Genomic DNA, 22,002 nt, shown 5'->3' with positions numbered 1-22,002 from the left:
AACCATCTACTGTGATGATTAGTTTGTTTTCAGATATGGTATTTTGACCTCTGAAGAAACTGGGTCACTATTATCCTTTCATGGTATTTAAAAAAATGAAACTATTTATGATTGGCAACTATGCATGCTGGTAAGATTGTTGTAACATGGAAAAGGGATGAGATTTGACATGGACTTTGCTGAGGAATAAAATATTTAGCTGACACATAAAAGGGGTATAACAGTCTTAGCAAAGGTGCAGCTTCAGCAAAGTAAGACACCAAATAAATCAGCCTGGCTTGGGGAGGAAGTTTGCATAAGAAAAGAATGGGATTTGCTCTAGAAAGGCAAGGCAAGTTTGATTAACCAGTTCCTTCAGTTTCAGTTTAAGTAGCTTGGAGTTTCTCTTCTAGGCAGATAAATATATATCTTATTTTCTTTAAAGATCTTATTTTGATTCCTCGCATGATCTTATTGGAGTAGTTTTTTAGAAAGATTAATCTGGCTGGGAATTATAAGAAACATTGAAAGGAGAAAGATTTGCTATGGTGAAAGAGGGCATAAAGGAATTCATAAACTACATGTCATGGAAATGGAAAATACAAAAGACAGAAATTTAAATTTCACAATTTTATGGAACAGAATATACTGTAATATATATTTTGTGTCTGTTTACCCTGTCTCTTTCTTATCGTTACCTACTATTACCACTGACAAATTCAGATAAGCTAGTTTCAAATATTTGGGGTGTTTAGGGAGGCACCTAGTTGATTAACAGAAATGTTCCTTTTTCAGAAAATTGATTTTCAATTTGGAAGACTCAACTCACATATACTTATTTTCTTTATCATCTGCTAGAAAGTGATCAGGAAAACAAAAATGACTTGGACAATGGGAAAAAAGTGACTCAAGGAAAATGGAGAATGTACAAAATTGAAAAGGGTCTACTTTTAAATTAAACAGTCTACTTGTGGACAATTACTACAAACTGAAGGATTCTTTTTCATGTTCATTAGCATCAACATGTTATCACACAATACCCTATAGGCCATCAATGTGGAATTGGAACTGGAATGAAAGTCAATGAATGCAAATATGAAAACTGAAACATCCAAAATAAATGAAATAATAAAAAATGAGTCTTTAGAAAATTGTAGAAAGATAGAAAAGAAAGAGTTGTAAAAAGTAGGTTGTCATTTTCAATCTAGACGACGTTAATGTGAAAGGAATGTTCTGTAGGTTACAAAAAGATGGGTTCTCAGACAGATGTATCATCCAAATGTGAGCAGTGTATTCTGCTGAGTTATCAGGAATGCTTTCTTGATCAGGAATACCTCTGATGGCCAGAGGTAATGATCAATCTGCTTTATTGCAACAGAATAATATTAGTTCAGTTCCTGAGCCAGATTCCAGTTAGGAGGGTAGACTCCTGCAGTGCTAGTTTGCATGCAATATATAAAAATAGCTCTTTTATTATATATGCCTTTGGGAACAGAAGAACCAAAAAAGTTTCATTTCATTGCCAAGTCTCATGTTCATGTCTTTGTTTACGGCTTTCCCATTTCTTTAATATCATTACTATTGCTTAATTTAACTCAACTTTCACTTATTATAGCTATTGAGACATCCATTTCCAGTCTTTGTTTTGCATTTTTTTCTTTCTTTTTCACATTTCTTGACATGATAGAAGAACTTCCAGAGACTGCACAGTTTAGGAAACGTGATTGATAGTGCATCTTTATCATTACCAAAATTCTCATTGTCTAAATCTCTAAGTGATGTTCTTAAACCTCAGCTTCTTCTGGGCTAAATTTAAGCTGCTATGGTATCTCCAAGGCCACTAATGCTTTAGTTTTTTTGCATTCACATAGCTAGTACCATAACTGCACTTCAAAGATGATGAACAGTTTAAGTTCTCATCCATTACAAAATCAAAAAGAAAAGACCTCTTAACATTACCCAGAAAAAAAAAGCAATTTAAATGACTAAGAAGCAGAATTTTCAATGCTATTTTGAGAAGGAAAGGTAAAACAGCTCTTTCTGTCCATTCTTGAAAAGTCTAAAGATTGGAAAAAAAATAAGACTGCATTAATTTTTTAGTGAGGATAACTTTGCTCTTTAAGAACTCTTCTGTATTTTGAATGGAAATCTCCCTTTACATAAATTCCAATCTGTATTTAAGTCTGCAGTTGCTGGTCTGCAAATGGCCTTCCTCCATTTAATGTTTCAGAGACCAAAGTTCCTATTATCTTCTGGATCCAAATTCCCCAAAGCCTTCTCACCAGAAGTATGAGTATACACAACACTTCTTCAAAGTGACACACATCACCTTCTCTCAGGATCCAAGGGTGAGAACTAACAATATGGCCATACCCAGAAATGAGCTGGGGAATGTCGTTTCTGCCAGGCAGGCAACCACTTCTTAGCAAAAACTCAAAATTGTGAAAAGAAGACCATAAACTTTAGTATCTTTTGCTTTAGGATCCAGGGAAGGACTTCAGAAGAGCGAACAGACTGGTAGTGTCTTGTCTCATTTCCTTGAAGCAAAAAGAAAAAAAAAGGCTGTTTCAGAAAGGATGTGGTCTACTATTTTGCATGCTATTCAGAAAATGCATAAAATGAGGAGAGGGAGGAAGCAATGAAATTAGAAACCTCTAAGTCATTCTTAACTTTAACAAAACTAATTCCAATGGGTGCTTGATAAGTTCAAATGGCGTAGGTCAAAGAGAGAAAAAAATTGAGTTGCTGATGTCAGGGTAGACAACACTTTTGAGTGCTTTTGCTGTGAAGATGAGTATGCAAATGATGCTGTAAGTTGGTGGATAGCATGGCTAATTTTCAATAAATACATGAATGTGTGACTAAATAAGTAAAATAAAGCTCGCATAGATGAAAATATTTCTCAAATTCTTTGAAATTGCTATTTTCAAACAAATGTCAATTAAAAAACACACTTTTTTCTAACCTCGTATCCTTACATCACTGAAAAATAGATTTATAAATTTTGGGGCTGTAATGTAACATTTTCCTAAATAGATTTGTCTTCATTGGAATGCTGTTGGCCCTCAGTAACCTGTCTTGGCAGAATGCCATGCCTTTCCTTTCACTTATATAAAACTTCCTTTCACTTATATAAAACTTTCTTTCAAATAAACAGATCTCAGGTGCACGGGTGGCTCAGTGGTGAGAATGACTTTCTCTCATGCGGGAGACCCGGGTTCGATTTCCAGACCATGCTCCAAAACAAACAAACAAACAAAAACAGATCTCACAGATATAGATATTAATAAATAGTCCAATCATTTGACTTTTTAAAATCTAAATAAAATGCACTGACATTACAATTTGTTACAAGCAGAAACAGGAAATTTTAATCAAAAAGGAAAATCACCACCATCTTTAAAGCTCCCCAGGAAAGGAGGAAAAACAACACAAAAAAGCTTGACAAATTCTTTCACATCTTTTCAGGAAAAAGGGACACCTATTTTAAATTTTCAATACTTTACAAGAGTTCTTATAATTTGGGGGTCATCACAAGGAAATGTAGTGATTTTTTAAATTATTAACCTCTACTAAATAGCACACTTTCCATCTCAACTTCTTTTCAGGAAAAGTTGATTTCTAAATATCTCAGAGCTAAATTGTCAACTCCAGCCTATTCTAGATCATTCCTTTTTGTGTGACACCATACTTTCTGCACAAGAAACCATGAAGATAGGAGTGTAATAAGAACACATTGGCATTTCCACCTTCGTCTGCTACAAACATGGCCTTCATTGCTGGTTGTAAAGTTTGTACACTGTGCTTAGATTCTGTCCTGGGGGTGAGAGATTTAGTGCACACTTTGCTCTCTAAATTTTACACACTATCCTTTGTAAAGTACTTTATGAAATAACTGAAATGCCATTAATGCCAAACAAAAATATGTTTGTTTCCACTATAACTTATTCTGACCTTCCATACCTATAATACTGTAAAACTATTATCTAGTTATTTTGTATTTTCTGTTGCCAACTCAGCATCAGTGCCATCAGTCCCAACTAAGGAGGTGGAAATTGTTTTCTTTTTTTTCTAGAATTTGTTTTTCTTGGTGGTTAAGGAGAAGAAACAGATATGGGCAGATGTGGTGGTTTTATCAGGTGAGATTGCTTGATCAGGCACTATAGCTTTGCAGATGTTTCCTTCAACTGTCATTCTGTGTTCCCACTTCTGAGAGCCAGCTTTTCCACACGGCCAATGATTGAGTAAAGACATGAGTGACAGTGTCTCTTATCTTCTAGCCATAACCTGTTTGACCTCTACTCTCTTCCTTCAGCTCCTCCCATAATTGTCAAGCCTTAGGTATTATACTACACTTTCTTTCCCTATAGCATGTGGAGATGGTCTGCTTTCCTGAATAAATTCGAACTGATAAACTACCAGAGTGTTATAGGGGCTATCAAATGAAATAGCAGCTTGAAAGACAGTTTTAGCACAGTGCTTCACACAGCAGAAATGCTCAGTAAATGCTAAATCCTTTCTCCCATGTATTTTTTTTTTTTTGCATGGGCAGGCATCGGAAATTGAACCCCGGTCTTCCGCATGGAGGTGAGAATTCTGCCACCGAGCTACCATCGCACCGCCCCTCTCCCATCTATTTTTATATGATCCCATTTTTATGTATTTTTATTTCACATTAACATATTTTATCTTTATTTTCTTCATTAGATGCCGTGATTATTCTTATGGGGAAGTGACTGTTAATATTCCCATTTTGTAGATTGAATAACAGATTTAGTAAGCAAAAAAGAAATGTTGGGCCACGGATTTAAACCTGAATCTGGCTGATTCTAAGCCTCATATACTTTTCAGAAATTCATTTTGCCTACCCAGATAAAACTTAATGAGAACTGATGTTTTATAGAATATGATTTCTACTTTCAGCATCATTTACATATCAGCTTTTGATTACTCGTAAAAATTAACAGAAGATAAAATCCAGTCATCAGCTAGATTCACCCCATGTGAAAATACAGTTTTAAAATGTAAGGGGGAAAAAAAAAACAAGATTTTTGGATTCTTATATTGATAATAATTAGTTTAGGAGTGACTTACATAAGACTTTGTCAGACTGCAGATCACTTTCGATATTTGTTCTGACTTTGAATCACTGTACATATAGATGAGATTTTTCTATCTTTAAGTGGTAATTGAGATAAGAAAATAACAGTTGCCGTAATAGAGGTACCCCAGAATGTATGAGTACAATGGATTTCAGTTATCCATCAGGTAGGTTCAAAGAAGTACACCTGATAGGTGGACAGTCCTCTACCAAGAATGGTTTAGAGCCTGTCTCCTTCCATTTTCTGGTCCTTCCACCTTCAATCATGGATTGAAGCCAATAGCATGGAAAAAAACAAGAGGATAAGGTTTTAGGACCCTGGCCTGAATGTGGTGGGGGGTCATCACTGCTGCTCTGAGAACCTTATCTCGGTTACGTTGTCACACCCGCATTGTTGAGGATGCTGAAAACCATGGTCCAACTGTGTGACAAAAAAAAAAGGAGTAAATGTGGTTTATGGCCAGAAAGGAGATTCTGCCACAAAGGGTAATATCATTTTACTGGAATAAAAACTGTTCCTAATTCAGGGTGCACGGGTGGTTCAGTGGTTGAATGCTCACCTTCCATGCGGGAGACCTGGGTTTGATTCCCGGACCATGCACCCCCCAAAAAATAACATGTTCTAAATTCAGAAACAGAAGACAGTGACAACTTGGAAAAACATTGGCAGGGCCTTAGTTTGGGTCCCGTGTTATAAGTAAAGTGCATGTAGCATTTACAGAAAGTATATAGGAATGTTACAGGAAATGATGTTTCCCATTATACTAGTAAAAATACAGTGTTAGTTATAATGATAATAATAAGACAATGGTAGGTATCAGGCCACTTTTTAATACATTTATGATTTTTTTTTTCTGATTCAGTCATCTCAATATCCCAATGAGGTAGGTTCTAATGGGCTCAGCGTTCAGTCAGGGAAACTGAAGCTCTCAGAAATTTAGTTTTCAAAATTTAGTTTGAAGAGATCTCATCCCATTTTGGGATGGTTCTCCTCAAAGAAATGATGCTAAAATAACACATCTCTGTTTATTCAATAGTGACATAAGTTTTGCCATCAAAGTCTTTTGTAAAATTTTCACTGGCTTTTTAAGCAAAAATATCCACAAATGCAAAAAAGAAAAGAAACTAAGGCATTTGCTCAAACTAATAGCAATGTGGTAGATACAGATTTGAACCCAAATATTCTGGGGCCAGAGCCATGCCTTAACCACTATCCTATAGATAATTCCCTTTTATGGCTTAATGTTCTAAAATAATTCAGTAATTTTGCTTGGCCTTATCTTCTCTAATTTTTCAGCTAACAAAATCAGAATAGTTTATTTCTAGTTTGCATAAAATATTCAAAATAGGATGCCTTTTTTATTTTTAATGGAATATAGCTTAAAGAAGCAAAGTACAGAACTATTCTGGGTAGGTTCTCCATTTCCTGCTACTTCCATGTTTATGTAGCTGCAAAAACATAATTGAAAAGTGTGAAGTAGCTGCACACAACGAATTTAGTTTCTTTAGCAGGAAAACTGGAGCTTCCAGTGAAATATTTCAACAAAACGCCAGGGTGTGAAACAGAGGGGAGGTGACATGTACCTGATGGAAAATTCTTCTTTGTTGTTATCTGATCAAAAGAGTTGTTGGCTGAAGAGCCCTGCTATCTGTCCCATCATCACAGCTGTCACAGGAACTGCTTCTATTCCTTTCGCTCTGCTCTCCCAAACCAGACTTCTGTTTAATGAATATTTTCAGTTGTTATTTTCTCTTTCTAATAAGCTTCAATAGAGCATGCATCTTCACATTTGCATGGTGTGATCCAGCTCTCTGGTTGCAATCTTTGGCTTCTTCCTCAGAGCCTGGTAGATGTCAGTCTTCTTTGTTTTAAAAAAGAAATCACATTTGTTTAGAATTACCTCTCGTATATAGGGGTATGGGATAATGTCAATCTGAGTTTTATAAAAATCTGTTACTAAACCAACTTAATAGTCTGTGCTCCTTTTATTTTCCTTTTAAATCAATACTGTTTGTCTAGTTGACATACTGCCCAATGAAAACCCTCAAACGCAAGCCAACTCACAGTTTTTGAAAACACGTTTTTAAAAATAGTAATATTTTTCTTGGTACTAATAACAAAGGAACTAATTGGGATCAGTAGTTTGGTCCACATATAAATTTCCTATGAATTTACAAGGTGCATAAATGAAAGTACATTATTTAAATCACTGAGTTTGAAATTTGGTCATTGAAATGCTTACTGAGGGGGTGATTAAAAACAAAAAACAAAAAACAAAGAACCTTCCTTTTCCTTAAGACTCTGAGGAAGATAAACCGCAGGAGTAAATTCATTTAGGAAAATTTCTTATCCTCTTTATTCTTCAGCATGGAACGCCCATTAAAAAGAAAGAAAAAAAATTGAAATTTTAAGCCAGAGCGTTTACACTCTGTTCAGAGACTGTGAGACCTAGCGTAGATGACAAGAAGAATCATCTTCACCAAAGTACCTACTTATTATGTGTAATAAAGAGGCTGACTCTGTCATTCAATGTTTGCTGATAGCTTTTAAGCCTCACTTCTGTCTCCTTCCCTTCTGCCCCATACCTGGGCAAACGGGTGACAAAGCTTGGCTACTCTCCTTTTTTGACACTGGCAAGAGGTACAAACCATGCAGGCGCAGGAATCTTCAACCCAGTCCCAAACTCTAATCACTCTAAAAACCCTAAACCAGTCCTCTGGCTAACCCGTTTTTAGATCAACTGGGGAGATCCCTCTGCTTTCCCCAGAAAGCCTTATTATGTGAGTAATAAATTTTTTCACATCCTCTTGGTGTGTATTTTGGCACCCTTGGTCTCTAAATTGAAATCGAATTTTGAGTAGAAGACCATTCTATAATAGATCATCTTGAAAAAGTAATTGAAAAGTTTAATTAATCTTTCTGAACATCTCAGGTAGGGTTAAAATTAGAATAAAAGTCAGTTACTAAAGAATATGACACCAAAGCATCAGATTGTTAGCTCAATTTTAAATTAAGAAGATTAAATAGAATAAAATTAGATATTTTCTTTTTATTCCTCCTAAAAAGAAGGAAATCATATTGATTGATTACAATATAAAAGGCATACAAATTTTTGAAATGGGAATCTAGAATGCATTCAAATGATATGCATGTCAAGACTTTTCATTTTCCATGAGGTATAATGCCAATTACAATTATGAGCTTTTACCATTCAATAGTTAGTGCCACTGATTTAATTTTTAAGTAGATTTCTTCAAATATTTAATATTCCAAAAATTCTTTCTTTACAACTCACACAGAGAAGTGGTTATGACAATAAAATGTGTATATATGATTTCAAATATTGATATGGAACAATTTAATTAGAATTTGTTTAAATTCTGCATATCAATTATTGCAAAATAATATTTAAAATCCCTGTTAAAATTTGAAAATCACCTTGAGGATGATACTAGTGAATTAGTAATGATTGTCTTGGATGGGGTAATAACTTTGTAGTTATTTTAGAGGTGATCCTATTCATAGAACATGTATGCTTAAGTATAAAAGTCTTAAGTGTCATGATGTCTGAACTTTCTTTGAAATGTTCAGGAAAAAAAAAAACCTACATGGCATGACTGACATGCATGCAGAGTTTTAGTTAGCATTTGATGGTAAATATTTTCTTAAATATGACTGCAAAAATAACATATTAGAATAACTGAGGCTATTGGATTTACTCACCATCAGCAGGACACCCACTTACAACTCTAATTTTATTAATGCCATATACTTTCTAACTTCACACTTACATAAAGTTACAAGTTTTATATTGTCTATAAATAACTTTAATGTTCAGTGATAGCAATAGGTGTGTGTTTAAATGAAGTGAATTTATACTCCAGGGGTAATTGTTCAAAGGAGTAAATTCACATCAGGCAGTCACTCAGGTTTTGAAAGAATTTAAGTACTTAATAGAAGTACACATGTCAAAGATGGCCACAGCTAGTCCTTCAAAAACTGTTATGTAAATGTAAATCAGTTTAAGAAATAGAAGTAATGTTTGTTTGTGGAATGGATGGTGTTCATTTGGGACGACCTGAAATGTGGACCAAGCTTTGTTGCTTCTTGAATGAAGGAAGTGGATCTGAAGGGCCTCAACAGCCAGCAACCTTCCAAGAAATGCATGAACTCTATAGAGCAAGCCATCTCTTTACTTAAGGAGGGTCTCCATAGACTGATCTGCTGAGATTAGTTGATCCAGCCAAGAGAATACGCCCTGAGAACTGAGAGCATCCTTGCCAACATCTATAATACCTATGCCAATATGACTTTCCTGTTTTTGCTGGAAAATCTTGAAAATAAAAGACTGTCAACCAAATGACTGACCTATCTGCCTTGGGAAACCCCTTCAGATAAACTTGCCAGGAACAACAGTCTGTTCATCTGTGCAAACTCACTAAACAACACTTTACTTATAGAGACTTGTGTCAAGATCCTCACCCTTCTGTGGCCACCAATCTTCAACTCTTATATCACAACTTTGCCCAATCTCAACCAGTTTTCCACCTTGAAACACCTGCCTCAGGCAGCTTGGACTCAGACAACAAAACCATATAAATCTCTCACTTCTTACTTTATCCTTTTTACCTCTTCAGACCCATCTAAGACTCTGTCAAGGCAGTGTTTTCTCTTCATGAAGTGATAGCTAATAAATTTAATTTTGCTTGATCAATAGGTTGTCTAGTGACATTTTGGGGTGCTTAGCTGCATCAGAATGAGCTTTCAGTACAAGGACTTTATCAGAAAACCTAAAACTACGAAAGTGCATAGACTTTACTTACTTTACAGAAAATATTATATGACTGTTTTTGTGCCTGCTCACTAATTAATATATACATATATAACTCTTTTTTTTAACGTGGGAACCAGAACCCAGGTCTCCTGAATGAATGGCAGGGAGAACTCTGCCTGCTAAGTCACCGTGGCCTGCCCTCACTAATTAATATATGATGTGAGACACCTGGCTTTTATCATAAAGCACTACCTGGTAGTGAGGTTGCAGGGAGAAGCATACAGCTACTCACTTACATCTAAATACATCCATAGAAAGATCAGGAAAATTGAAAATGGTCAAATGGCTCAGGTTGATTTGGGAAAAAAAAATAACATAGGCGGAGGCATCAAAATTTGCACATCCTATTATTGAAATACATTGCAGACACATGAAATCATGATAGAAAATACCCTGCATGTATATGTAGTTTATTATTTTAGTAAGCAAAATAAAAGTTAATAAAATGAGCTAGCTAAAAAAATCAGTAGCCAGAGAACAAGAATAAAATAGCAATTGTAAAATCACAACACCATAAAGTTCCATCCATCAAAGGAACTTAACTGGTTATATTTTTCCTTGTATATTAACTCAAACACTACTATATCAACCTAAAGTTGGATATTGCCTATTGGACATTGGCCTGAAAATCAATTTTTTTCTTTTCTTTTCTTTTTTTTTTTTGTTCTGCATGGGCCAGCACCAGGAATCGAACCTGGGTCTCTGGTGTGGCAGGAGAGAATTCTGCCACTGAGCCACCGTCACACCACCCTTAAAAATAAACTCTTAAATTATCTTTTTCTTAGAGCATATCACAAAACCGCAGAAGTCCTGCATCAAGTAATATTTGAATAATAGTACGCAGTATATCAAGCAGTGGGATATTTGCAAGTATTGCCGTATTGCTATAACCTTTGTGGAAAATGCTCAAGTAGTTAAAGCTTGTTTATAATATTATCCCCACTCCTGCTTGGATATCTCAATATTTTTCTTTCTTAGTCTATGCACAAATAGGTTTTAGAGTATTCATACTATGATAAAAGTGATGGACATCCGCCATTATTGGACTGTTTATTTCAATAATTCAATTAAAAAAAACATTCATGACAGGCAAAGCAGTATGTTGGCTTAAGTGGAAGGTGTATGGGAGACATAGAAAACATCAACAAAAATTGAAACATTTGAGTGTTTTGGAGTCAGATCCAGGTATTAATCCTGGCTCGGTGTTTTATTACCTGAGTCACTACTGGTAAGGCTCAACCTCTCTGAGCCCTAGTTTTCTTATGTCTTAACTGCACGTTACTGTTAACATAGCTTTTATGAGGGAGTAAAGATTAAATGAAATAATGCATGGGAAGCACCTCTCAAGGAGGCCACAGTCTAGCTGGCAAGATGCACATGAAAATAAATAGCTATGGAGCAACCAGAATTAAAATAGAGGAATAGCGCGTTACTATGGCATGCAATGGGTAGAAACAATTCTGGTCGTTTATTGGCAGGCGGTGGTTTCAGGGCTGCTGCGTACCTGAAATCACACAGGTGAGATAGTCACAAACTCTGCTTTTGTTTCCACAGACCTTGCATCATACAATTGTGAACAACTTACATCTGAGAATATCATCATCTTGTCTTACACTATGTTGGTAATAAATTCTTTTAGATCGTTGAATTAGATTGCCCACTGAAATAAAAAGAAGGTGATACACCACGGGTGAAAAGATGTAATTATCGTAAGTGCCTTTCTCTTCACCTTGTGCCTTGAAGTGTAAATTCTAATGAGATGAAGACTTGAAGTAGAAACTAGTTCTGTGGGTTTTGTTTTTAATATGAAGGAAGTTTGAGCTAGGTTAGGTGCACCAGCTTTACCCTGAGTTGAGGGGTGGAAGCTTTGTTTTAAATATTCTCTGGCTCCTAACACCTTAAGCAGCCTCGTGATTGCACTAATTCATTTTGCAACTCCTGCTGCTGATTTTAATGATGTTGATGCGCCACTGATCTATTTTTATATTCTTCCTTTGAAATACGGTGGAATAAAAGGGAAACTACTTTCTCTTCTGCTTTCATCGTTTGTATAACATCTGGGGCAAAAAATATAGGATACCTTTACCCCTTACCCAAAATATTTTGACACAGAAATTTAGCAAATGAAACATAGCTGATAAGAAAGGGTATCATTCTATTCTGAAATTGTACATACAAATTTACTCCTTTGATTCTTCAGTTAATTAAAGTAGAATCCTGTTATTAGTCCAACCACACCCTTACAGGAAGCCTTTGCTCTTTAAACCCACCCAATCCCTACCCCACTAAGGGACTTTCTCCTTTTTTTTTTGGCCTGTACAAATTATTCCCGTTCTTTAAGACATGGGTTAAATCCTTCTTTAGAAAACTCTTCTTGATCTCTCAAATCTATATTTACTACTCCTTCTTTTAAACTCCCTTAGCTTATTTCCAGATTCAGAATTAATACTTATCAAACAGTTATTGTGTGCCAAGTTCAAACATCTCCCCTAAAAATAATTTTAAGAAAAATGAGTTGTTTGGATTCAATTTCAGTAACTTTTAAAAGCAAGTCTTTATCATCCTTAAAATGAGAATGGTAATATTATTTTCTGTGTGTGTTATGTCGTGAAGCAACACATATCTAGGATTTAGTCAAGTACCTGGCATATAGCAAGCTTGTAAGAACTTTTATTTATTATGATGATGATTAATGCTTACTATTATCATAATGAAGTCTATGCTTCTAACAATCATTTTGTTCCTTAACTAACATATTCCTCAGTAGTGTTACATAGATCCTAGTATTGAATTTGTATTGTTTCCCTCATTAAATTAGGAACTCCTCAAATGTTCTGCCAATGTCATCATTTCTTTAATGTCAAAGCAACCTATCTGATACTGTGTATTTTTCAGAATTGACTTATAACAGGTACTTGCTGAATAATTACATTGAATTATTTATGGTAGTTATTTATTTAATAAACATTTATTGAGTGGCTCCTCTGTGCAAGGAACTATGGTTGATACAAACCTCTCTCTAGGAAATTTCCAGTTTGCCACAAGATAAACTGCTGTGGGACAAAGGAATCTCAATAAAAAATGGCATTATGAAATGAAATTAGCCCTGTAATTCATAACATTCAAAATATGCACATTTGTCTGGTTGAAAGGACTACTGTTTTCTGTAAAGGACCTTTTGGGCTTTGCAGGCCCTGTGGATTTGGTTCCAACTACTCAATCAACTCTGCCCTTTTATCACACCCAGACTATGAAAACAGCCATGCACGATATGCAAACAAATGCATGTGCCTATGTTCTAAAGAAATAAAAACTAATTAAAAAATGTTTAAAAACAAATTAATGATGGTGGCTCAGTGGCAGAATCCTCATCTGCCATGCTGGACACCCAGGTTTGATTCCCGGTACATGCCCATGCCAAAAAACAAACAAACAAACAAAAACCCAAATTGGTGAAAATGAAATTTGAAGTTCATGTAATATTTTATGTCATTTAGTTGTTCTTTTTTTTTTTTTTTTTTTTTTACCTTTTTTCCCTAGTCATTTAAAAATGTAAAACCCATTTTTAGCTTGCAGGCTGTACAAAAATAAGTGTTAGATCAGACATGGCCCAGAAGCAATCATTTCCTGATCTCTGGTATATGTGTATATATAATGGCACCTTCTTAGGTTGTAACCACCCTGTTCCTCTTATGCTGTCCTAAACGGCTACAGTGTTAAGTGCCAGAAGACTAAGGTCAGGTGTTGAGGAGCTCCAAGGAAGCCTTCAATGCAGAATGAGGCTTTTGTACTGGATCCAAGTTTACTACCAACGGGGAGCAATTAGCTTCCTATTCTTTTATGACTGGAAGTTGCATCCTTAACCCGAGTCAGCCAACTGGCAAGGTACATGCACACAATTTGGCACACCAGAAAACAAACAAAAACTCCCTGTACTGTGACGTATGTTTTCATTTATTTTGTTCAGTCATATTATTATAATACCTCCACAGAACCTTTCCTGGGCAGTCACCTTGGTAACTGTGCGCTGAATTTCTTAGAGAGTATTTGCCTTAACTTCACATGTTACGTGACCTTTTCTTTCCCTGTGGCCCGCCATTTTCATCTTGAAAATTACTGAGATTGTCAGTGAACCTAGTTTACGGTTCTTTGTTGTTCAAGGCATGTTTCTGGCTTTTAGTCATTGTGACCCCAATTTGGAAATTTTTCTATCCTTAAATCAGACTCCTGCCTGCCTTGCCCTCAAACCTTGGCAGTACACAAAAGCCAGTGACCCTTTTATCACACCTAGATTGTAACTTCCTTTCAACAAATATCCTTTGGAAAATACTTCCTGTGGTCTGTTTATACAAAATTCTATAAGGTGAAATACTTTTTTTTTTTTTTTTTTTGGTAATTGAAGTATGCCTATAGTCACAGCTAATGTCTAAAATCTTCAGTGTGTGAGTCTTACTTGTTAACCTGTGATTTTCTTCTCTTGAGTATTCTTTGGCTATGACTATATTCATTTCATAACCAATATCCTTTTTACATCAGGATTCTTCTCTCTTACTGGGTTTAAAGAAAGATTTATTTTCACTCCCACTGTTAGTCTGGTTTCCCTGACTCCTTCATTCTTTTGTTGTCTCTTTGAATTTGTCTCTTGATGTTATGGATATTTATATAGGGCATGCACTGTATAGATATTATCTTTAGCTGAGTCCTTTTGTCTTCTTCAAATGTCAAATAGTTGACCTGATTATTTTCTAAAATATTCAGTGCTTTTCAGCTGATACATTAAAAAAACGATTTATTCACAAAACTTTCTTTTCTATCCCACTAGAATATTTATGCTAGAGAGATTTCAAATTTGCCATATATCCCTTCTTTTTTTTTTTTATTAATTAACGGAAAAAAAGAAATTAACCCAACATTTAGAAATCATACCATTCTACATATGCAATAAGTAATTCTTAACATCATCACATAGATGCATGATCATCATTTCTTAGTACATTTGCATCGGTTTAGAAGAACTAGCAACACAACCAAAAAAGATATAGAATGTTAATATAGAGAAAAAAAATAAAAGTAATAATAGTAAGAACAAAACAAAACAAAAACCTATAGCTCGGATGCAGCTTCATTCAGTGTTTTAACATGATTACTTTACAATTAGGTATTATTGTGCTGTCCATTTTTGAGTTTTTGTATCTAGTTCTGTTGCACAGTCTGTATCCCATCAGCTCCAATTACCCATTATCTTACCCTGTTTCTAACTCCTGCTGAACTCTGTTACCAATGACATATTCCAAGTTTATTCTCGAATGTCGATTCACATCATTGGGACCATACAGTATTTCTCTTTTAGTTTTTGGCTAGACTCACTCAGCATAATGTTCTCTAGGTCCATCCATGTTATTACATGCTTCATAATTTTATCCTGTCTTAAAGCTGCATAATATTCCATCGTATGTATATACCACAGTTTGTTTAGCCACTCATCTGTTGATGGACATTTTGGCTGTTTCCATCTCCTTGCAATTGTAAATAACGCTGCTATAAACATTGGTGTGCAAATGTCCGTTTGAGTTTTTGCCCTTAATTCCTTTGAGTAGATTCCCAGCAATGGTATTGCTGGGTCGTATGGCAATTCTCTATTCAGCTTTTTGAGGAACCGCCAAACTACCTTCCACAGTGGTTGCACCATTTGACATTCCCACCAACAGTGGATAAGTGTGCCTCTTTCACCGCATCCTCTCCAGCACTTGTCATTTTCTGTTTTGTTGATAATGGCCATTCTGGTGGGTGTGAGATGATATCTCATAGTGGTTTTGATTTGCATTTCTCTAATGGCCAGGAACATTGAGCATCTCTTCATGTGCCTTTTGGCCATTTGTATTTCCTCCTCTGAGAGGTGTCTATTCAAGTCTTTTTCCCATTTTGCAATTGGGTTGGCTGTCTTTTTGTTGTTGAGTTGAACAATCTCTTTATAAATTCTGGATACTAGACCTTTATCTGATATGTCGTTTCCAAATATTGTCTCCCATTGTGTAGGCTGTCTTTCTACTTTCTTGATGAAGTTCTTTGATGTACAAAAGTGTTTAATTTTGAGGAGTTCCCATTTATTTATTTCCTTCTTCAGTGCTCTTGCTTTAGGTTTAAGGTCCATAAAATTGCCTCCAATTGTAAGATTCATAAGATATCTCCCTACATTTTCCTCTAACTGTTTTATGGTCTTAGACCTAATGTTTAGATCTTTGATCCATTTTGAGTTAACTTTTGTGTAGGGTGTGAGATATGGGTCTTCTTTCATTCTTTTGCATATGGATATCCAGTTCTCTAGGCACCATTTATTGAAGAGACTGTTCTGTCCCAGGTGAATTGGCTTGACTGCCTTATCAAAGATCAAATGTCCATAGATGAGAGGGTCTATATCTGAGCACTCTATTCGATTCCATTGGTCGATATATCTATCTTTATGCCAATATGCTGTTTTGACCACTGTGGCTTCATAATATGCCTTAAAGTCAGGCAGCGCAAGACCTCCAGCTTCGTTTTTTTTCCTCAAGATGTTTTTAGCAATTCGGGGCACCCTGCCCTTCCAGATAAATTTGCTTATTGGTTTTTCTATTTCTGAAAAATAAGTTGTTGGGATTTTGATTGGTATTGTATTGAATCTGTAGATCAATTTAGGTAGGACTGACATCTTAACTATATATAGTCTTCCAATCCATGAACACGGTATGCCCTTCCATCTACTTAGGTCTTCTGTGATTTCTTTTAACAGTTTTTTGTAGTTTTCTTTGTATAGGTTTTTTGTCTCTTTAGTTAAATTTATTCCTAGGTATTTTATTCTTTTAGTTGCAATTGTAAATGGGATTCGTTTCTTGATTTCCCCCTCAGCTTGTTCATTGCTAGTGTATAGAAATGCTAGAGATTTTTGAATGTTGATCTTGTAGCCTGCTACTTTGCTATACTCATTTATTAGCTCTAGTAGTTTTGTTGTGGATTTTTCCGGGTTTTCAACATATAGTATCATATCATCTGCAAACAGTGATAGTTTTACTTCTTCCTTTCCAATTTTGATGTCTTGTTTTCTTTTTCTTGTCTAATTGCTCTGGCTAGAACCTCCAACACAATGTTGAATAATAGTGATGATAGTGGACATCCTTGTCTTGTTCCTGATCTTAGGGGGAAAGTTTTCAATTTTTCCCCATTGAGGATGATATTAGCTGTGGGTTTTTCATATATTCCCTCTATCATTTTAAGGAAGTTCCCTTGTATTCCTATCCTTTGAAGTGTTTTCAACAGGAAAGGATGTTGAATCTTGTCAAATGCCTTCTCTGCATCAATTGAGATGATCATGTGATTTTTCTGCTTTGATTTGTTGATATGGTGTATTACATTCATTGATTTTCTTATGTTGAACCATCCTTGCATACCTGGGATGAATCCTACCTGGTGATGATGTATAATTCTTTTAATGTGTTGTTGGATACGATTTGCTAGAATTTTATTGAGGATTTTTGCATCTATATTCATTAGAGAGATTGGCCTGTAGTTTTCTTTTTTTGTAATATCTTTGCCTGGTTTTGGTATGAGGGTGATGTTGGTTTCATAGAATGAATTAGGTAGTTTTCCCTCCGCTTCGATTTTTTTGAAGAGTTTGAGGAGAGTTGGTACTAATTCTTTCTGGAATGTTTGATAGAATTCAAATGTGAAGCCGTCTGGTCCTGGACTTTTCTTTTTAGGAAGCTTTTGAAGGACTAATTCAATTTCTTTACTTGTGATTGGTTTGTTGAGGTCATCTATTTCTTCTTGAGTCAAAGTTGGTTGTTCATGTCTTTCCAGGAACCCGTCCATTTCATCTAAATTGTTGTATTTATTAGTGTAGGGTTGTTCATAGTATCCTGTTATTACCTCCTTTATTTCTGTGAGGTCAGTAGTTATGTCTCCTCTTCCATTTCTGATCTTATTTATTTGCATCCTCTCTCTTCTTCTTTTTGTCAATCTTGCTAAGGGCCCATCAATCTTATTGATTTTCTCATAGAACCAACTTCTGGCCTTATTGATTTTCTCTATTGTTTTCATTTTTAATTTCATTTATTTCTGCTCTAATCTTTGTTATTTCTTTCCTTTTGCTTGCTTTGGGATTAGTTTGCTGTTCTTTCTCCAGTTCTTCCAAGTGGACAGTTAATTCCTGCATTTTTGCCTTTTCTTCTTTTCTGATATAGGCATTTAGGGCAATAAATTTTCCTCTTAGCACTGCCTTTGCTGCGTCCCATAAGTTTTGATATGTTGTGTTTTCATTTTCATTCGCCTCGAGGTATTTGCTAATTTCTCTAGCAATTTCTTCTTTGACCCACTCATTGTTTAGGAGTGTGTTGTTGAGCCTCCACGTATTTGTGAATTTTCTGGCACTCCACCTATTATTGATTTCCAACTTCATTCCTTTATGATCCAAGAAAGTGTTGTGTATGATTTCAATCTTTTTAAATTTGTTAAGACTTGCTTTGTGACCCAGCATATGGTCTATCTTTGAGAATGATCCATGAGCACTTGAGAAAAAGGTGTATCCTGCTATTGTGGGATGTAATGTCCTAAAAATGTCTGTTAAGTCTAGCTCATTTATAGTAATATTCAGATTCTCTATTTCTTTATTGATCCTCTGTCTAGATGTCTGTCCATTGATGAGAGTGGTGAATTGAAGTCTCCAACTATTATGGTATATGAGTCTATTTCCCTTTTCAGTGTTTGCAGTGTATTCCTCACGTATTTTGGGGCATTCTGGTTCGGTGCGTAAATATTTATGATTATTATGTCTTCTTGTTTAATTGTTCCTTTTATCAGTATATAGTGTCCTTCTTTGTCTCTTTTAACTGTTTTACATTTGAAGTCTAATTTGTTGGATATTAGTATAGCTACTCCTGCTCTTTTCTGGTTGTTATTTGCATGAAATATTTTTTTCCAACCTTTCACTTTCAACCTATGTTTATCTTTGGGTCTAAGATGTGTTTTCTGTAGACAGCATATAGAAGGATCCTGTTTTTTAATCCATTCTGCCAGTCTATGTCTTTTGACTGGGGAATTCAGTCCATTAACATTTAGTGTTATTACTGTTTGGATAATATTTTCCTCTAACATTTTGCCTTTTGTATTATATATATCATATCTGACTTTCCTTCTTTCTACACTCTTCTCCATACCTCTCTCTTCTGTCTTTTCGGTTCTGACTCTAGTGCTCCCTTTAGTATTTCTTGCAGAGCTGGTCTCTTGGTCACAAATTCTCTCAGTGACTTTTTGTCTGAGAATGTTTTAATTTCTCCCTCATTTTTGAAGGCCAATTTTGGTGGATATAGGAGTCTTGGTTGGCAGTTTTTCTCTTTTAGTAATTTAAGTATATCATCCCACTCTCTTCTAGCTTCCATGGTTTCTGCTGAGAAATCTACACATAGTCTTATTGGGGTTCCCTTGTATGTGGTGGATTGTTTTTCTCTTGCTGCTTTCAAGATCCTCTCTTTCTCTTTGACCTCTGACATTCTAACTAGTAAGTGTCTTGGAGAACGCCTATTTGGGTCTAATCTCTTTGGGGTGCGCTGCACTTCTTGGATCTGTAATTTTAGGTCTTTCATAAGAGTTGGGAAATTTTCAGTGATAATTTCTTCCATTAGTTTTTCTCCTCCTTTTCCCTTCTCTTCTCCTTCTGGGGCACCAACAACATGTATATTTGTGCGGTTCATATTGTCCTTGAGTTCCCTGATACCCTGTTCAAATTTTTCTATTCTTTTCCCGATAGTTTCTGTTTCTTTTTGGAATTCAGATGTTCCATCCTCCAAATCACTAATTCTATCTTCTGTCTCTTTAAATCTACCATTGTAGGTATCCATTGTTTTTTCCATCTTTTCTACTTTATCCTTCACTTCCATAAGTTCTGTGATTTGTTTTTTCAGTTTTTCTATTTCTTCTTTATGTTCTGCCCATATCTTCTTCATGTCCTCCCTCAATTTATCGATTTCATTTTTGAAGAGGTTTTCCATTTCTGTTCGTATATTCAGCATTAGTTGTCTCAGCTCTTGTATCTCATTTGAACTATTGGTTTGTTCCTTTGACTGGGCCATATTCTCAATCTTCTGAGCATGGACCGTTATCTTCTGCTGCTGGTGTCTGGGCATTTAGTCAGATTTCCCTGGGTGTCGGACCCAACAAGGTTGTAAGATTTTTCTGTGAAATCTCTGGGTTCTGTTTTTCTTATCCTGCCCAGTAGGTGGCGCTCGTGGCACACGTTTGTCTCACGTGTTTGGAAGGGATCCCCCCGGTCACCGATCTCCGTGGCCTGGGGATTTCCAATCCAATTCTCTCCGTTGGTTCGGGGGCCCGCGCGTGGTGGGGGCATCAGCCGCCACAGCTTGAGGGGACCCTGTGGCTGGTCGCCGGCCGCAGCGGGCCCGGGGAATTCGCCACTGGACCAGGAAGTCGCCCGCAGGGGAAGGGGCGTTGGTCACCGTCCGCCGCGGCCTGGGGAATTCCCCACCAGACCAGGAAGCTGCCCATGGGGGAGGGCCACCGCGGCTTGGGTAGCCCTCTGATCCGAGACTCGTAGCTGGACCAGGAAGCCGCCTGCAAAAGAGGGGCGCCGGCTGCCTCGGCTTGGGAAACTTGCCTCTCCGAGACTCTCAGCCAGCCTGGGAAGGAGGGAGGGAGGAGCTCCAGCCGCCACAGCTGCCGCTGCTCGGGAAATCATGCGCCGCTCGGGGATCTCACCGCAGCCGAGTCTCGCAGTCAGACTAGCCAGTCCAGACTGGGGTACGCTGTGTGTCCATTCCCTGCTGTAGCCCCGGGAACTGTTCTGCACTGTTTCAGTTCACCTAGTAGTTGCTTTGGAGGAGGAACTAAGACGCACGTACCTTACTAAGCCGCCATCTTGGCCCCGCCTCAGATATCCCTTCTTTTCATCCCAACATGAGGGGGGCATTCATTAATATATAGCCAAATGCTTCTTTTTACATGCACAAAAATGATACAACTTTTGTTGGTGGTCAGAAAAAGTTTCAGTTTTAGATATTGAAGACCTGAATTCAAATTTTAATCTTTCTTTCTGTTATTCAATCATATCATTTTACTTCACTTTACCAAGTCTCTGTTTTCTTTACTTAACATTTGTGAATCACAAAAGCAATAATACTTACTTGAGGGTGGCTGCATCAAGTGTTTTATAAATGCTACTTATTATTATTATAACATCTTAAGACAATCCTGAAACATTGTTCCTTCTCATGAAACAAGGCTTGTCTCTCCCATCTCCTAAATGAATTTCACCTCCAAAAGCATTAATGAGAAATGCATGTTTTAGAGATTTTGTAAGACAAGGAGCAAAAATTTTACATTATATATCAAATGACAAATGAGAACGAAACCCTTTATGTATCTTTCTCCTTTCTGAAAAGTTCTTGGCAGCTGCCCCACTCATGTGTCTTCTCCTGTATAGTCAACAATCCACAATTGTTCCTCAGATTTCATTTCTGGTGATTAGTTCACTCTTTTCACCCCGCCAATTAGAAGCAGTCAGCTGACCCCTATCTCCTGAGGAATATATTTTAGCACTGTCTCTAATGTTTCCAAACATGCCTCCTAGTGATCTCAGGGCATCCTTCCCTTCTCCCCCCAACCTCAACAAATACCTCAAGAGCCTTTTTAAACCATTCATTCTAGGACACTTAGCACTTCTAAATACCAATCAGCATTTTGATGTTAAATCACATGGGTAGAAGGGATGTGAGTCACAAATTGACACAACCTTTTCAAAGAAAATTTACTGCAATATCTAAGGGAAACAGGATTTGTATCAGGAAGGTCACAATTTGGCATGAACTCAGATGTCATACATTCCATAAACTCCATTTTGACACACTTTAATTTTAATTATGAATAACCTGTACTTTCCTCTTCTAACATGGAATTATGCTTAAGCATACACCCACACATACACACTCACACACACTCACATGTAATACCCAAACCATCCTATACAAAGACACTTGTTTTTGGCATTGCTTTACCTCTTTCTTCCATTTGCATTGCCAACACTGACCTATCTATTCCTGGAAT

The 22,002-nt window shown here is 36.4% G+C and overlaps 1 long non-coding RNA gene across 1 annotated transcript; it reads right to left on the bottom strand.

The window, feature by feature from the left end:
* Window positions 1-1,287: 1,287 nt before the first annotated feature.
* On the bottom strand, window positions 1,288-21,996 carry LOC143690267 (uncharacterized). The gene is made up of 3 exons (XR_013179094.1): window positions 21,954-21,996; window positions 6,665-6,942; window positions 1,288-2,516 (listed from the first exon to the last, which is right to left on the bottom strand). It is a non-coding gene; the product is annotated as an uncharacterized LOC143690267 (long non-coding RNA).
* Window positions 21,997-22,002: the final 6 nt, after the last annotated feature.

Source organism: Tamandua tetradactyla, chromosome 7 (assembly GCF_023851605.1).
Source record: "Tamandua tetradactyla isolate mTamTet1 chromosome 7, mTamTet1.pri, whole genome shotgun sequence".
NCBI classification, from domain to species: domain Eukaryota; kingdom Metazoa; phylum Chordata; class Mammalia; order Pilosa; family Myrmecophagidae; genus Tamandua; species Tamandua tetradactyla.
This window is presented reverse-complemented; position numbering and strand designations above follow the sequence as displayed.